A 17,593-nucleotide genomic window follows, 5' to 3' on the forward strand; every position below is an offset into this window, starting at 1 on the left:
TGTTAATCATAATGAAAAAAAATGTATGATGCAAAGTAAAGTGGGCCTGCGTGCCCTGTGCATCCCCAAACATCCATACAGTACCTCTCTAGGCTTATTCTCATACTTGCAAGTGTTGTTGAGCATAATGTCCTCGACACTGTGCTTGTGCTATTTGTTCTACACCACATGTAAGTAAACTAAAGTATGCCAATGGATATCATTAGACTACCCTTTTGGGTAGGGGGCTGTATTTTCACATCCGGATGAAAAGCGTGCCCAAAGTAAACTGCCTGTTACTCAGGCCCAGAAGCTAGGATATGCATATAATTGGTCGATTTGGATAGAAAACACTCTAAAATGATGATTGTGAGTATAACAGAACTGATATGGCAGGCGAAACCCTAAGGACAAACCATCCAGGGAAAACAAATATTCAGCCTACCCCTGTTTTCAATGGCAATCACTTTTATTATAAGGCAAAATCCTCACAGATTGCAGTTCCTAAGGCTTTCACTAGTTGTCAACAGTCTTTAGAAAGAGTTTCATGCTGGTTTTGGAAAAATGAGCCAGAAATTGTCATTTTCCTAGGTGGCTCCCATTTTGGCTGTAGTGTTTCCAAGCGCGTGGAAGAGAGCGCGTTCTTTGGTATTTTTCTCCGGTAAAGACAATAACGATTCTCCGTCTTAAATTGTATCGTTTATTTACATATAAGGATACCTAAGGTTAGATTGTAAACATTGTTTGACTTGCTTGGAAAAGTTTATTAGTAGCGTTTGGGATTCATTTTGTATGCATTTTGATGGAGGGAAACTGGGTGGATTATTGACTGAAGCACGCCAGCTAAATTGAGTTTTTATGGACATAAAGGACATTATAGAACAAAAGGACCATTTGTGATGGATCTGGGACATTTTGGAGTGCCAACAGAAGAAGATCAAAAGGTAAGGCATTTTTTATAATCGCTATTTCTGACTTCCGTGGCGCACCTGCCTGGTTGAAATGTGTTTTTCATGCTTTTGTACGCGGGGCGCTGTCCTCAGATAACCGCATGGTTTGCTTTCGCCGTAAAGCCTTTTTGAAATCTGATACAGTGGCTGGATTAACAAGAAGTTAAGCTTTATTTTGATGTATTACACTTGGGATTTAATGAAAGTTAAATATTTATAATTCTAAGGTTTGAATTTCGCACTCTGCAATTTCACCGGATGTTGGTCAGGTGGGACACTACTGTCCATAAGAAGTTTTTAATGTAGCACTGCAGAGGGCTGCAAAACAATAAATGGCAGCCCTGAAGGTATCCCAGTACTATTCAGCACCAAGGACTGCAGTCCCAATATTTACCAGTAATGTTCAGAGCCATGGACAGCAGCCCCAAAAGCACCAGTACTATTCAGCACCATGGACAGCAGCCACATTAGCACCAGTGCAATTCAGCTACATGGACAGGAGCCCCAAAATAACTAGTAATATTCAGTGCCATGGACAGCAGCCCCAATAGCACCAATATACTTTATATTTTTCGTATCTGTGCCATTATAGCTCTATTTGTCACATGCTTCATAAACATCAGGTGTGGACTAAAAGTGAAATGTTGACTTGCGGGTCATTTTCCAACCATGCAGAGTTAAAGATAAGCACATTTTGTTGACTTGCAGCCAGTCAAGATGCTCTCAATGGTGCTGCTGTAAAACTTTTTGAGGATCCGAGGGACCATGCCAAATCTTTTCAGCCTCCTGAAGGAGAAGAGGTGCTGTCCTGCCCTCTTAAAAACTGTGTGGGTGTGTGTGGACCATGTTAATTTCTAGGTGAGAAATTCAACCCGCTCCACTAAAGCCCCATTGATCTGGATGGGGGCATGCTTGCCCCTCCGTTTCTTGTAATCCACGATCAGCTCCTTTGTTGTGCTGATGTTGAGGGAGAGGTTGTTGTCCTCTGACCTCCTCCCTATAGGCATCCTCATTGTCATTGGTAATCAGTCCTACCAGTCGCGTCATCAAACTTGCAAAAGTTGATGATTGTGAGTCGTGGGTGAACAAGGAGTACAAGAGGGGACTAAGCACACACCCCTGAGGGGCCCCGCATTGATGGTCAGTGTGGTGGATGTGTTGTTGCCTACCCTCAAAAGTCAGTGAAGACACTTGCCACCTGGTCAGCACATGCTCCGAGGATGTGCCCTGATATTCCATCTTGCTCCACGGCCTTGTGAATGTTAACTTCTTTAACCTTTTCACACGTCCCAACAAATGGATGTGATCATTCTATAGTGGTCCCTGTTGCGTACGATCAAACCAGTGTGATTAGGATGCTTGATTAGAATGTTTATTTAGAAAGTACATTTTCGATTGACCCAACAGTCAGCATTTGAGCTAGCCACACTGTTTTTTATTCACAGAAACAATGCGGTGAAGTGCCTTAGAACGCTGCACCACTCGGGGGTCCCCACAAATTGATTTTAACAAACAATTGGTCCCCCCAAAATGCGTCCCTCCGCTGAATTTCAAAATCCCGATGTGGACCCTGAGCCAAAAAGTTTGCCCACCCCTGATCTATATGATAGCACCATTACTAGTCAACACCATGTACCACAATAGCAGCCTCAGTAGCACCAGTATATCTCCAGTACTATTCAGCACCATGGAAGGCAGCACTAATTGCACCAGTGCTATTCAGCACCATGGACGGCAGCCCTAATTGCACCAGTGCTATTCAGCACCATGGACGGCAGCCCCATTAGCACCAGTCAATTCAGCACCTTGGACAGCTGTCCCATTACCGCCATCCCTTTAGGCACCATTGACAGTACCCTCCACTATGTTTTCAGCATCACGTGCAGAGTCGGCTGGTCAGACAAACTTTGGCAGCTTGAGCACTTAAAAAATATAGATTGTTTTAGATGTATGTCCTCCTAACAGACTTTTTCTAAGCAGAGGAAGAAAGAAATCTGTGAGCCCGCCATCGTATAAAACAACTTTCAAAGCTGACTGCTTCCAGAAGAACATTTGATTATTTTGGTGTGATTTAAGAAAAGGGGCTCTCAATAATAAAGTCAAAGAAAAACTCATAAAGTGAGGAGACAAAGACAAAAGCCTCGACTGAGTTTAGGAGCACTTTAAAACATTCACATGCTCTGTTTGAAGGTCTAGCGTTCAACCTCCATGATAGAGGTCAAACCTCTCCGTCAAGCGTTATGTTCTTCCCTTCCGTCCTCTGGATGGAAGTGAACTGACTCCATGCAGGTTTGGGGAGAATGGAGACAGACCGAGACAGCAAAGACTATTTGCTTTAAATGACAAGCTTATCCAATGAATACCCGCTTTAATTATTTTCTCCCTGTTCTGTCCACTGCTACTGGCTACAGATTGGTCTAGGTGGCAATGATGGATGGATGCGACAAACATCCCTGGACAGCTAATTAAAGAAACCTCATTTGATAAGGGGGCTCCAGACTTAAAGAGCATTAAATGCAGGGCCTGAAAGCAGGCTGAATCCAATTACCCATTGTCCTTAATGGCAGAGAGAGAAAGCTTATAACAAGCCATTGGCAACCAGTCTGACTGTGTATGATCCAAAAATGAATTAAGGCTTTTAAAAATATATAGTAATTTAATCTAAAAATTAAAAATGGATACAGTCAAGTGCTGAACTGCTCTACAATTCACTCTTTCTCTATAGTACTGGATACAAACATACAACTGAATGAGAGACAGAAATGCAATTCAACGAGTATCAGGAAACAGTTAAATGCTAAGAGCGGCTTGTTGACCCTGACCAGGAAGTGTCCTGACTTTTTGACTCACTGAGATCAGTGATGAGCCCATGGCAATGTGTACACATCTGAAATGGTAAACACGATGATGTGGCTAAACATCAGAAGTGAATTTGATGTTACCATTTTTATCTTACACTTGGAGAAGGTTACCATCACTAACAGCCCAGAGGTTAGGCTTAAGAAACTGGATAACTCTTGTAGTTCAGCATGTGGGCCATTGATAACAGAAGTTTGAACCCAATTGTTTTTGTACCTCAATGGATGAGGTCTACTACTGGGCTGTGTGTGCAGGCTGACACTTGAGGTCATATGAGCTAATATGACACTGATATATCCATAATATACAGTTAGGTACACAACTTATGTAGGCTAATCATGAGTTCGCTCATATTAATACTGACATTATGCATACAGTAGCTAGAGGGTGTTATGGATTGGAAAATGAGGCTAGTCTAAAAAAAAATGCACATAAGCTCATAAGTGTTCATGTAAATCCAGGTACTGTGAGCCTAAAGAGAAAGTCTTCCTTGTCCACAGGGCTTGGCTTAACCGGATATGGTAGATCTTGCAGATGGTTCGGCGGGAAGGGTCACTGCACCCATTCCGTTTGAACTGCTTTTGACGAAAGTCTGACATAATGCTACATAATAAGGCATCGGCGCCGAATATTTGATTCTTTCTATGAACACTGGGAAAATGCTGCAGGGAGAATATTCATATTCCTCATAAAACATCCAAATGTGAGTGTCTTTATTATTTTGCTCCTGCTAAAAACAGACACCGAATTCGGGAAGCATTGACAATTAAACGTTGCCTTTTTTCTTTTTTTAACGTTGTAGGCTACCCCTATTTTTCAAATATCAGTTTGGGACACTTTCATTTGCAGTTAGGCTACTTTTATCTTACATCTACAAAGACAAGGCAACAGATTGTTAAGAATGTTCACAGTAATTGGATGACCCGTTGCATAATCCTGCGTGCTCTATGTACGACAGGATAGTGTAAATGTAAGCTTGATATAGAGAACTACAGTATTGTAAAGCTTTCGTTCACGCGAGTGCTGTTGAAAAAAAATGTCAGATTAAACGAATTCCATATAGTTCTGCAGGTATGGGATAACTACATTCACGTAGCATAAGTGGTGTCGTGTCGAGGATAACCGGCTACACGTTTGTATGTGTTCTATAACGCGCTAACAGTATCCCCAGCAAGTAATAACTAGGTCATATCGCAAAGAATCGTTCACCCAGGATGACCAATCTATGAATTTGACAAATAGTGACAACCAGTCTGTGAGATAAAATACACTGACTTCAGTAGGACGGTGCAATAGACGACTGGCACATCATTCCGTAAGTCCCTAAGAACGCATGTTTTTCAAAACGTGTTCTTCTTCTCAAACAGTAATTGGCAGAAAAGGTCTTACCATATTAGCTCTAAAGCCATGTACATCCCGTTCAGATAGTGCTTCTTAGGGCAAAGCGCATCCCTGAACATCATCAGGAATTCTGCCAGCCTCTGTCTTCTTTGCTCTCCCGTTCCCCGTTCTAGAGTGACTTTCAGAACCAGAAATCACAAACGCCTCCTACGAGAAATGGCAAAGTAGCCCGTGTGGAATTTGCTCGTATGAATTGATGACTTCGACTATTTGAGCGCCTAAACAGTATTCCCCTTGCGGTGCTCTGTGTATTAATCTGAGCGTCGCTGCTAAGAGAGCAAATGTCCCTTGGGGCCGTGCATTCACACCAGCACTAGAACGCCGTAATCTAATTAGCACACAAAAGGCACACTTAGATTATATGCGCAGAATACGGTACATGCGCCCCGCTGCGGACAGCGCACTATGGGCAGACCAGACAGAACATTCCACACAGGCTACAATCAAGCATGGGCTGTGTTGTAAACCTTATTAAATTAACTAAAAACTGACATGTTTTTGTAATGCCAAGAGACGGTTGACTATTGTGTGGGTGCAATACCGTAGCCTACACCTATGGGCTACGCTTGCCAAATTGCGTGGAGAGGGGGGGGGTGCAGTGCAATTATAGCTCAGTGGCTTTACCTATCTGTCCATCTGTTCAGTGAGTAGGATTACTTCAAATTCTGTTGCGCCAGGGTATTCAGAAATACATGGACCAGTAGTAGTAGTAAGCGGCCCTCAAATCGACTGTGATAAAGTTGAGCAATGACACAAAGGTGATGTATTTCCTTTGTGTGAATGATGTAGAAACTGATGGACAGGATTATGGGGGGGGGGGGAGCATGGTTGGTTTTCATTTCAAATTACACTTAAAATGTAGTATGTCTCAGTCACAAGGCAATAAAAAAGAAGATAATGCAGTCTGTGGTGCAATAGTAGTCCCCATGATTAGGAGGGAACTGACATCATAGATATTACAGATTGAATGATAAGCATTTTACAATTTGGTAAGCTCCACACTTTGCTGATTCCATTTGGAAAGCAGATGTTTGTTTCCTACAGTGTCAGATTGTTATTTAATTAATCCTGATATAGGATTTATTGTACACACCTGGGAAGATCAATTCAACCATTTATTTTAAAAACTCTCGGACTTGAGAATTACCCTCTGGAGCATGACAACATGAATTTACAACTTCAGATGTTTACTGTAGTATTAACAAAACGAAAGGAGTTTTGTGAGGGTAATTCCAATCTAAGATGCAGGTGCCTCTATTACCTTAGCAAATCAGCAGACCGAAACCATTTAACATACACATCCACATAAATAAAAGGTAAAGCAAAAAATAAACAACCTTCCAGTCTTATTTATGGGAACTTGACACATTACAATTCTATCCCGATGGCAATGTGGCAACAATAAGAGAGCCTTCAAAACACAGACAGAGAGAGAGACAGAGAGAGAGACAGAGAGAGAGACAGAGAGAGAGAGAGCGAGCAAGAGAGAGAGCGAGCGAGCAAGAGAGAGAGAGAGCAAGAGAGAGAAAAGAGAGCATGAGAGAGAAAAGAGAGCAAGAGAGAGCGAGAGAGAAAGCGAGAGAGAGAAAGTGAGAGAGAGCGAGAGAGAGAGATTGCGAGAGACATAGAAAGCAAGAGAGCAAGAGAGAGAGCAAGCAAGAGAGAGAGCAAGAGCGAGTGAGAGAAAGCAAGAGAGAGAGAAAGCGAGAGAGAGAGAGAGAGAGAGAGAGAGAGAGAGAGAGAGAGAGAGAGCGAGCGCGAGAGAAAGCAAGAAAGCGAGAGAGAGCAAGCGAGAGAGAGAGAGCAAGCGAGAGAGCGAGCAAGCGAGTGAGAGTGCGCGTGCGAGAGAGAGAGAGAGAGCAAGAGAGAGACTATAGGAGCCAATCTACAGACAGGCAATAAAGATTTGACAGACTCTGCCCAACGCAGAGACTAAATGTACTCTTCTCATGGTTACTGAAATTATACAGGCCTCAATGACGTCTTCAATTGGACTGCCTGGTTTTGTTGTGCCAGCAATAATGAATGTGTTATTTGGAAAGCAAGAATGGCAATAATGGTACACTACTAGGTCATTTGTACCAGTGGCTTTCACCCTTGCAGATGAACACAGGGATTTGGATGCACTGTTGCCTCACATTATAATAAGGCAATGTGTGGACCTAATATACAAATATCCCTGTAAGTAATGGATATATGTACACATTTCTAATGTATGATGTAGTTACTGACTGAAATTAAAATGTCACATTTTCAATTAACACAGAAACCAATCCACCCTCATATAAGCTAGTGGATTCATGCTTGAAAGGTGTAAAACCCTGATATGAATATATTCTATATGATCACACAGGCCCTGTATCACAGCCTGAAGCTAATGAAATACACATGTTCAGGCCTTTTGCGCTATATGTTTAGCCCTCAACTCTCCATTTCAAAGACCCACAGCAAAAAAAATGGCAGCTGTTCAACAATATGTCATTTTGCTTCACAAAGGATTTAGTCCATCTCATGTTCAATGGACACAGAATACAATTCAATGTGCGTAGCTACTATACAGAACCACCAGCATGTAACCGCTGCCATTTCTTTTGACCTATGTTGTTAGCTGAGACTTTCCATCGGGCGGGAGCAAAGAGTGTGTGTTGGAGCTCTCCATGGTCCTGACCATGCTTTGGCTCAAAGACAGACCTCAAGGAAAACCGCTCAGTATGTTAAGTGGTGACAAATATGCTACTACTGTGTCATTGGATAATAACACATCCCAATAAAAGGGTATTTAACCCAATCACAGTATGTAGACACAATGCTGTGTGCAAAGCTATTATGCTGTTGGAGGGACACTAGTGATCGAACACTGTGTCTATACGTGAAGTTGACACCCATATACGGTAGAGTATTTAAGACTGCAAATCTCCACAGGGGTCCGAAGACATCAAGGTCTTGAAATCCCATCACGGTATCAGGGTCTGATCAGGGCTTAGGGTCCCTCATCGGTATCAGGGTCCCTCATCGCCGGCCACCTGTCCACAGGTTCCCGTATCTCTCTCTCGCGCGCTCGCTATCTCTGAGCTACTCAACAACTCTTGTAGTTCAAATTTCACCCACTGCCATTCCCGTGCATGTGGTCTGGTTGTTGGCTACATTTCTTTCTTTACATCCTGGAGCTTCAACCTGTGTCTTAGTTAGTGTAGGTCTGCTGGAGAGACATGATGCATGTGGAGGATTGTGTTCTGGCTCTGTGGTCCATTATAACAGTGCTAATTGCTCCTTCTCCAGTGGCAGTTAGGTGCCCTTGGGGCAGGAGCTGGCTACAGCAGGCGCACACACACACACACATACACAGCTTCCAAATGTCACTACAAAGTTACTGTGGAGTTGTGTGTAAGTTGTGACTTATTTTTGCCTTGGTCTCCACTGACATTGTGTGGGGAGTTCATATGTACCGTATGTGTCACGGTGTGGGTGTGATTTGGGTGGGCATTCTATGTTTTCTATTTCTTTGTTTTTGCCGAGTGTGGTTCCCAATCAGAGGCAGCTGTCTATCATTGTTTCTGATTGGGGATCATATATAAGTTGTCATTTTCCGTTTGTTTTTTGTGGGATCTTGTTTTCTGTATGGTTACGTAGCCTTAAAGAACTGTGCACTTTTGTTTTTTGTCGTTGTTGTTTTGCTTTTGGTGTCATAAATAAAAAGACGATGTACGCCTTCCACGCTGCACGCCTTTCACGCTGCACCTTGGTCCAGTCATTCTAGCAACGAGAGCCGTAACAGTATGTTATGAATTTTGTGTACATTCGGTGACAGCCTACAGTAAATCTATACTTAGAGCATGATTTGTGGCTGCCTATCAAGCATAATAAAAAGGGACAAAGGAAATTTCACAATGGATATGAAGATGAGGGTAGTTGTGAGTACAGATGTAGAATCTTCATTTGATCACTCTTTTGGTTGCTGAGAATTTTCCTGCATAGCAGGAAATGTAAACTTCTGGTGTATTCGAGTTTTTAAAAGGCTTCTGAAGTTTGTAATTTCCACTTTAAAATGTTAGACTTGATTTGCCCTAACAAAACATTTATCAAGCCCCACATTACCACTAATTATAATCCACATAACCATTTCCTGGTGTAGCAAACTGGCTCAAATTAAGATCCTAGATCTGTAAGTGTCATTCATCTGTTATGTTTTATTGTGTTCCATTCTTTTCGGGGTTGGGGGAATATTTTTAAAACCTGCTTCTTTACACGTTCCTCAGGAGAGATCATTTGGAAAGATCCACATTTATTTACAGTGTCTTTAAAATACCACCAGCCAACAGGACTCTCAGCCTGAGCCTTGGAATCCTCAGATAAGAGCACTAGTACACCAAAAACCAGACGACTATTCAGTTTAGTCATGGCAACACTGGAGCGAGTGTATAGAGAAATGAAATGTGTGTCTGAAGTTATGAAAAGCCCAAAGTCATTATGTCTGCTGTTTCCAGAGAAACTGTGAGAGGGTGATTACTGGAGATTACTACCACCTGCCTGTGCTGCCAGTCAGTGGTACCTGAGAGACCCAAGGCATACAGGGCCAGGAGCCGTTCCAGGGAACTTGCACTAATATAACTAATTACAAGTGAAGTGGAAGGACACCCAAGGTCCCCCATTACAAGGCAGCAGCACCTCTATAAATGCAGTGGTGGCAGCTGACAGATTTTGTGGATTTTTTTAAGCAATATATTTACGACCTGCTTACTTAGACACCTTTACGGCCTCACTCAATCTAAATGGCAAAGCCCATCAATTCACCATGAATATTAATGTGTGTTAAAAAGGAGCAATCTACATCATTTTATGTTGTATACCAGCCCTGCCCACACTGTATAGAATGGTGCAGCGAACAGCTCAGAGCACAGTACTATTCCTCCCATAGCTAGTATCTAAATCTTCAGTGAACTTTGACACTGAGAAGGGTTAGATAGGGCTCACGGTGGTTGGTCTGTGCTAATGTTATATCTTTTTTTCTATGTTTTCAGAATATACAGTGGGGAGAACAAGTATTCGATACACTGCCGATTTTTCCAGTGACATAAGTATTTGATACATCAGAAAAGCAGAATTTAATATTTGGTACAGAAACCTTTGTTCGCAATTACAGAGATCATACGTTTCCTGTAGTTCTTGACCAGGTTTGCACACACCTTGCAGCAAGGACTTTGGCCCACTCCTCCATACAGACCTTCTCCAGATCCTTCAGGTTTCGGGGCTATCGCTGGGCAATACGGACTTTCGGCTCCCTCCAAAGATGTTCTATTGGGTTCAGGTCTGGAGACTGGCTAGGCCACTCCAGAACCTTGAGATGCTTCTTACGGAGCCCCTCCTTAGTTTCCCTGGCTGTGTGTTTCGTGGTCGTTGTCATGCTGGAAGACCAAGCCACGACCCATCTTCAATGCTCTTACTGGGGGAAAGAGGTTGTTGGCCAAGATATCGCGATACATGGCGCCATCCATCCTCCCCTCAATACGGTGCAGTCGTTCTGTCCCCTTTGCAGAAAAGCATTCCCAAAGAATGATGTTTCCACCTCCATGCTTCATGGTTGGGATGGTGTTCTTGGGGTTGTACTCATCCTTCTTCTTCATCCAAACACGGCGAGTGGAGTTTAAACCAAAAAGCTCTATTTTTGTCTCATCAGACCACATGACCTTCTCCCATTCCTCCTCTGGATCATCCAGATGGTCATTGGAAAACTTCAGACGGACCTGGACATGTGCTGGCTTGAGCAGGGGGACTTTGCGTGCGCTGCAGGATTTTAATCCATGACGGCGTAGTGTGTTACTAATGGTTTTCTTTGAGACTGTGGTCCCAGCTCTCTTCAGGTCATTGACCAGGTCCTGCCATGTAGTTCTGGGCTGATCCCTCACCTTCCTCATGATCATTGATGCCCCCCCACAAGATGAGATCTTGCATGGAGCCCCAGACCGAGGGTGATTGACCGTCATCTTGAACTTCTTCCATTTTCAAATAATTGCGCCAACAGTTGTTGCCTTCTCACCAAGCTGCTTGCCTATTGTCCTGTAGCCCATTCCAGCCTTGTGCAAGTCTACAATTTTATCCCTGATGTCCTTTACATAGCTCTCTGGTCTTGGCCATTGTGGAGAGGTTGGAGTCTGTTTGATTGAGTGTGTGGACAGGTGTCTATTATACAGGTAACGAGTTCAAACAGGTGCAGTTAATATAGGTAATGAGTGGAGAACAGGCTTCTTAAAGAAAAACGAACAGGTCTGTGAGAGCCGGAATTCTTACTGGTTGGTAGGTGATCAAATACTTATGTCATGCAATAAAATGCAAATTAATTACTTAAAAATCATACAATGTGATTTTTTGGATTTTTAGATTCCGTCTCTCACAGTTGAAGTGTACCTATGGTAACAATTACAGACCTCTACATGCTTTGTAAGTAGGAAAACCTGCATAATCGTCAGTGTATCAAATTCTTGTTCTCCCCACTGTACCTGTATGTGTTTTCAGTATATCTTCCCAGAACATGAGTTTTCAGGATACCGTCTACATCATGTTCATAGGCGTTTCCGTGACACTTGAGCATTCAATTAAAGGCCTTTTCACACTATATTGTACTTAGCCAGAGGCTAGACTGGCCCTAGGCTAGCTTAGTCTGTGCTCACACAAGCATTTGTTAACCCTGGGCTAAGTTTAGCACTGGGCAAAAAATGCACACTTGTATGCCACAGATATAAGCAATACGACATCATTAACACAGGTCCAGCAAAGTGCTCTGAGCGCTCCAAACCGCCAGAGAAGTAGAGGTGGTCTGCTGTTGTACTATATCTGAATTCACCCTCTCCTCAACGGCCCCTCTTCCAGTCCACTTGTCTCATGCCTGGCCACCCGCCCTCATCTTTCAAGGTCACTTGTCCTCTGTGATGAGGGACGAATCTATCACTCCATTTTCTTTCACAGGGAAAACAACAGGTTGGTGCTGGATCAAATCAAATGGGTGCTGGATGTCTATTATTTCTGACAATTGAAGACTTAACATATAGCTAGTAGACAGATTCTGAGAGGCCTGGATCTTGATTCGCTCCACCAGTGGTCACATACAAGGATTTATAAAATATGATACAAAAAACAACATTTTGCGATAAAGAATGAGACATCCTGGATGAGTTCAAACAATGACATTGGGTGGTGGAAGAATTTCCAAAATCCTGGTAAAAAATATTTTTAAAAATATATTAAAAATATAGTCTTTGTCTCTCAAAATCATTGTAATGTGGTTCACCTTAAAACCCGGAGTGAAAATGATTCAAATCTATATGTAAAAAGTCAACCAGAGTGACCTTAGATTGTGGGAAAAGGCCGCTAGGCTCACTATGATATGAAACCACACTATTGCAGAGACCTTGATATTACTGGCCTCCATTGATATTACTGGCCACCATTGATATGGTGAAAACCATGTGTGGAGAGGCAGGCAGAGGTACAGAAACTCACGTCAATACCTTTGTCAAATAACACTATGAAATCAAGAAGTTAGGCTATAACTAGAAATGAAATTCCTACTGAACGACTCAAACTCCCCACCATATGTTCTCCAAATGGACTTAGCTGTGAGGGCCTAGATGCCCATGCATTGACCTTTGTTCGCTACACGTCGGGGTATGCTATTCACAAGGACAAATTGTTCTGTCTTACGATTCTCAAGCATTAAACGGCACAGGGGATTTTCAGTGTGCTGTGTGGCTGTATTCACAAATTGAATGGTGGGCTTTTGCACAAATGGGGCTCCATCTATGGCGGAACGGCGGACAGGCCTCTGCATTCTAGTTAAGAACGTGTCTATCTCTGCCATATGGACGCATTGTATGACACACCCACTGAGCTATAATGGACACACCCACTGAGCTATAATGGACAAACCCACTGAGCTATAATGGACACACCAAGAGCAACTGGGGGGCAAAAGAGCTGAGTGCAGAACTCTGAGAAAAACAGCAGGTAACTTTGATTGTAAACTACATTGCTCACACACCTGTTCGCAAAACTACGTGGAGATATGTGATCAGACATATGAGGCTTGGTGATTATCGAGGAGGAGTTTTGGAAAAAATATATAATTGATAATAATTGAGAGAGGAACTTTTGTCGTTCGCAATGGATGTAAAAAAGAGACTTTGTTGACTTTCTGTGTAAAAAATAAATGTGTCTCCTTGCCTATGTAACAGACTTACTGAACTGAATGCGGGCATGCAGCAGAAATACCCAAGAATGTGACAGATGATTGACCAAATCTGTTTCACTGTGATCCTGGCTTAGTTGACATGGCGGTAAGTGAAATCGAACAGCTGATCGAGCTGTCAAGTGACTGAATGCTGCAGCCAACACATTTACGGGTCACTACGGAGGAGTTCCTGACTCAAAGGGAATACTGTGCCGTCTCCCTCCAAGTATTCAAACTCATCGTACGCTGATTCAGTGCTCCCGTCTGCATTACAAAAAAATGTATTGATCGATGGTTGGATGTGACAGGAGAGATGAGGCGCGTACTGACTCTGAGAAGCTCCGACGTGACACGCATCAAGCACACCCATCTCTTAGTGGTGGTGAGTATAAGATCAATTCTGTCACTAATTTGCAATTGACTGTCATAGGCCCACATTAAAAGAATACAGTATGATTGGCATTTTTTTAAGTTTAAAAAAAGTAAAAGAAAGCATGGGCTGTTAATTACATCATTTTTTTCACATGGTTTGGGTTGTGAGAATTTTCAGATACAAACTCGGATTGTGGGCCAAAAAAAAGGTTGGGGACCCCTGGCAAGGCTGGCATCAAGAATGATATTCAGATGGTAAAACAAGAAACAAGGAAGATCAGACTTACCTAGGTTGTTTCTTCTTGATCAAAAAGCATGTCTGTCCTCTTGGGCACAATGCCAGCACCTGCAAGAGAGAAGTTTATTGTGGTTTTGAGCAACATTTTAATGAAAAGGTTCTCTGTCGATTTTAATAGGTTCACAGATGATTCATTTTCAAAAAAATAATAATAATATTGTTCAGAATTCTGAGCTACAAATAATCCTGCAACAAATGGAAATGTGAATTTTTATGTGGATCATAATTAATGGTCCATTTTTGTGGGGGTTGACACATTTTTTTGCAAGTGAATCAAGTTTCAAATTTCAATGTGGAAATTACAAACAGCTTTTTTAAACTGAAAATACACTACACGTTTTAAAATTTCCTGCATTGCAGGAACATACTCCTGCACCGGGCTGATCAAATTAAGACCCTACATCTGTAGTGATGGCTGGTTCGAGGATTGTTGGTTGAGTGATGCTCAATGTGTTTGTTAATCAAACATCTAGAGGCCAAAACTGACAGCTGATTAAAAGCTCTGTGTGCATTATTCTCTTATGTGAAGACAACGTCCTATACATAAAGACAAACATATAAGTTCCATGGATGAAGACAATCATTGCTGTTTTGAACATTACAGGGTAATGTCACCCATGACAACCGCCTCAACCGTCCCAAGCAATGATTGATGAGAAATGTGACTTTTCACTGTTTTCTCAAAGGTCACACCTCCATCCTATTAAGAAGGATATATCTTCTATGTCAGAAGAAATGAGCGGGAAAGTAGCTGACAACGATGGGCATTGGGCAACAATTTCTCCTCCCCTTCAGGGTTAATGTGCTGTGGGGAGATAATGAAGAATTATAGGCTCTATGAACCTGAAACCCATGTTTGCCTCAGTTTTAATTAGCTGTCAAGCACTGTGTTTATACAGGCAGCCTAACTCATATCTTTTTTTATAAAATATATATATATTTTTTAAAACCTTTATTTAACTGGGCAAGTCAGTTAAAAACAAACTCTTATTTACAATGACGGCCTACACGGGCCAAACCCTAACAACGCGCGGGGCCAATTGTGCGTCGCCCTGAGACTCCAAACCAGCGTCTCAGGTTGTGGTACAGCCTGAGACGCTGTGCCTTCAAACGCAGCACCACTCGGGAGCTAATTGTCCCATTTACCAAGCACATCGGATCTTTTCAGAGCTGATCTGTATGGTCAAAAGGACAATTGGTGAAAAAAAAAGATCAGAATTGGGTAGGGCTGGGTGGTATACCATATTTCATGATATAATGGTATTGATGCATGGACCGGTTTGGGTTTTTACTTTACCTTCTATAATGGTATTTGATCGTTTGGTTTGTTATATGGAATACGCTGTGTGTAACATGGATTTTTATAGTTTACCTCGCTACTTGAGTGATCTCTCTCCGCTCGATCTCGCACAATGCTGCTTTCCACACAGACCTAGCACCACTCCCTGTCACTCAAGGAGTGCATTTGTTGTTCCTCGACCAGAGACACTTGTGTTGTCTGCATGGTCAATGTAGCGCATGCAACAATGTTGATGACAACAATACTTTTCTTCTTAATATAAACCCACTAGCGTTCTATGATAACACAAGTCTTTTGTGTTTCTTACATCTGCAAACAGTTAGTTTGTCTTTTCTTAGCAAGTTGGGCCTAAAGCTTGTTAGCCGCTAATGCTAATTGCTAGTTAGATGGCTAGCAAGCTAATAAATGTACTGAGTGAGAGCAAACATAATTACCTATACAGCCTCATAATACCAGTGATGGTGTAGACCTAAATCAGCATGTTGTTTGTGCAACAGTATCTTCTAAATCAAAGAGGAATATACGAAGCATGAATATGTAGCTAAGAAAAAATATTCAATGTAGCCAAACATTATAGGGTTCCCTAGGAGACACTTGTCAACACTTTGGTTCCTACCCTGTCACAACTCCTCCCTGGCAACACTGCATTCAAAGTGCTCACTATTATATTCCAACTATAGAATTTGAATAATCATTATATTTCCATGATTCTAACTGTTCACCCAAGTGTTTTGCTCTAAATCGCAAGTCAAATCGCAACTGCAACATTTCGTTCAAAATAAGGTCCAGGTTGTTTGCCCAAATCGTGCGACACTACGTGGCAGTGTGGAAATGATCTCAAATTAGTGCAAGAAATGCAGAAATGTATGAAAATGCTGAATAGTATTTGTGGTTGGGGTTTGATTGACCAGTATAAAACAATCAGAATGGAGAAAGGGCCATTGAAATCACTTATAATGTATCCGTTGTCACTTTAGGGTTATGCACTACTCATGAAGCAAATTTAGGACTTTTATAATTAAAAAACATCAAATATCATCAAATACCATTCCATTTTTAAAAATGTTAAATACCCTGATATGATATGTGTAAACACAGGCAATGAGTGGCAGCTGGAACCGAAACATAAGTCAGAAAGGGGGAGACATTTGGGCTGGGTAGATACGTATACTGTAGATATTAATGACAATACATATTTTATTTTCATGACACGCTTGGCTTTAGTGTTAAGTTAGCGTGGGGATATGCTAGACATCTCATTGATTAACTCCAATTGGAAAGCCACAGATATCCACTGGGATCTCATTTGGAGCTCATTTTACTACAGTACAATAAACAAAAGCTACAGTGTACAGATCATTATTACAGGAACTGGCAAAATCAAAAAAATTCACATACAGTGCCTTCAGAAAGCATTCACAGCCCTGGACTTTTTCCACATTTTCTTGTGTTACATTGAATATCATAGCGCATGGTGCAGTTACCGATTACACTTTAGGTGGTGTATCAGTCAGTCACTACAAAGACACAGGTGTCCTTCCTAACTCAGTTGTCCGAAAGGAAGGAAACTGGTCAGGGATTTCACCATGAGGCCAATGTTGACCTTAAAACAGTTACAGGGTTTAATCGGTGTGATAGGAGAAAACTGCAACAAGGCACTAAAGTAATGCTGCAAAAACCGTGGTAAAGCAATTAACTTTTTGTCCTGAATACAAAGTGTTATATTTGAGGCATATTCAAGGACTAGGGAGTTTTCAGGATGAAAGGGAAACGGAATGGAGCTAAGCACAGGCAAAATCCTAGAGGAAAATGTTGTTCAGTCTGCTTTCCACCAGACACTGGGAGATTAATTCACCTTTCAGCAGGACAATAACCTAAAACACAAGGCCAAATCTACACTGGAGTTGCTTACCAAGAAGACAGTGCATGTTCCAATTTGACAGAGCTTGAAGGATTTTGAAAAGAATAATGGGCAAATGGTGCACAATCCAGGTTTGGAAAGCTCTTAGAAGACTCACAGCCGTAATCGCTGCCAAAGGTGCTTCCACAAAGTATTGACTCAGGGGTGTGAATAATTATGTAAATGAGATATTTCTGTATTTCATTTTCAATACATTTGCGAAAATATCTGAAAACATGTTTTCACTTTGTCGTTATGTGGTATTTATTGTGTGTAGATGGCTGAGGAAAAACATATATTTAATCCATTTTGA

The 17,593-nt window shown here is 41.9% G+C and overlaps 1 protein-coding gene across 5 annotated transcripts in view; it reads right to left on the minus strand.

Annotated features, from left to right (window-relative positions):
- Positions 1 to 17,593, minus strand: part of pcdh15b (protocadherin-related 15b) — a 230,847-nt gene that overhangs the window by 187,974 nt on the left and 25,280 nt on the right. For 4 of the 5 annotated variants that reach the window (XM_046356770.1, XM_046356773.1, XM_046356772.1 and 1 more), the window contains exon 2: positions 14,070 to 14,128. The gene's annotated coding sequence lies outside the window, so the exon portion shown is untranslated. Of the gene's footprint in view, positions 1 to 5,177; positions 5,419 to 14,069; positions 14,129 to 17,593 lie in introns of those variants that run through there. The other variant, XM_046356769.1, reaches the window with a different exon arrangement.

Source organism: Oncorhynchus gorbuscha, linkage group LG07 (assembly GCF_021184085.1).
Source record: "Oncorhynchus gorbuscha isolate QuinsamMale2020 ecotype Even-year linkage group LG07, OgorEven_v1.0, whole genome shotgun sequence".
Classification (NCBI taxonomy): domain Eukaryota; kingdom Metazoa; phylum Chordata; class Actinopteri; order Salmoniformes; family Salmonidae; genus Oncorhynchus; species Oncorhynchus gorbuscha.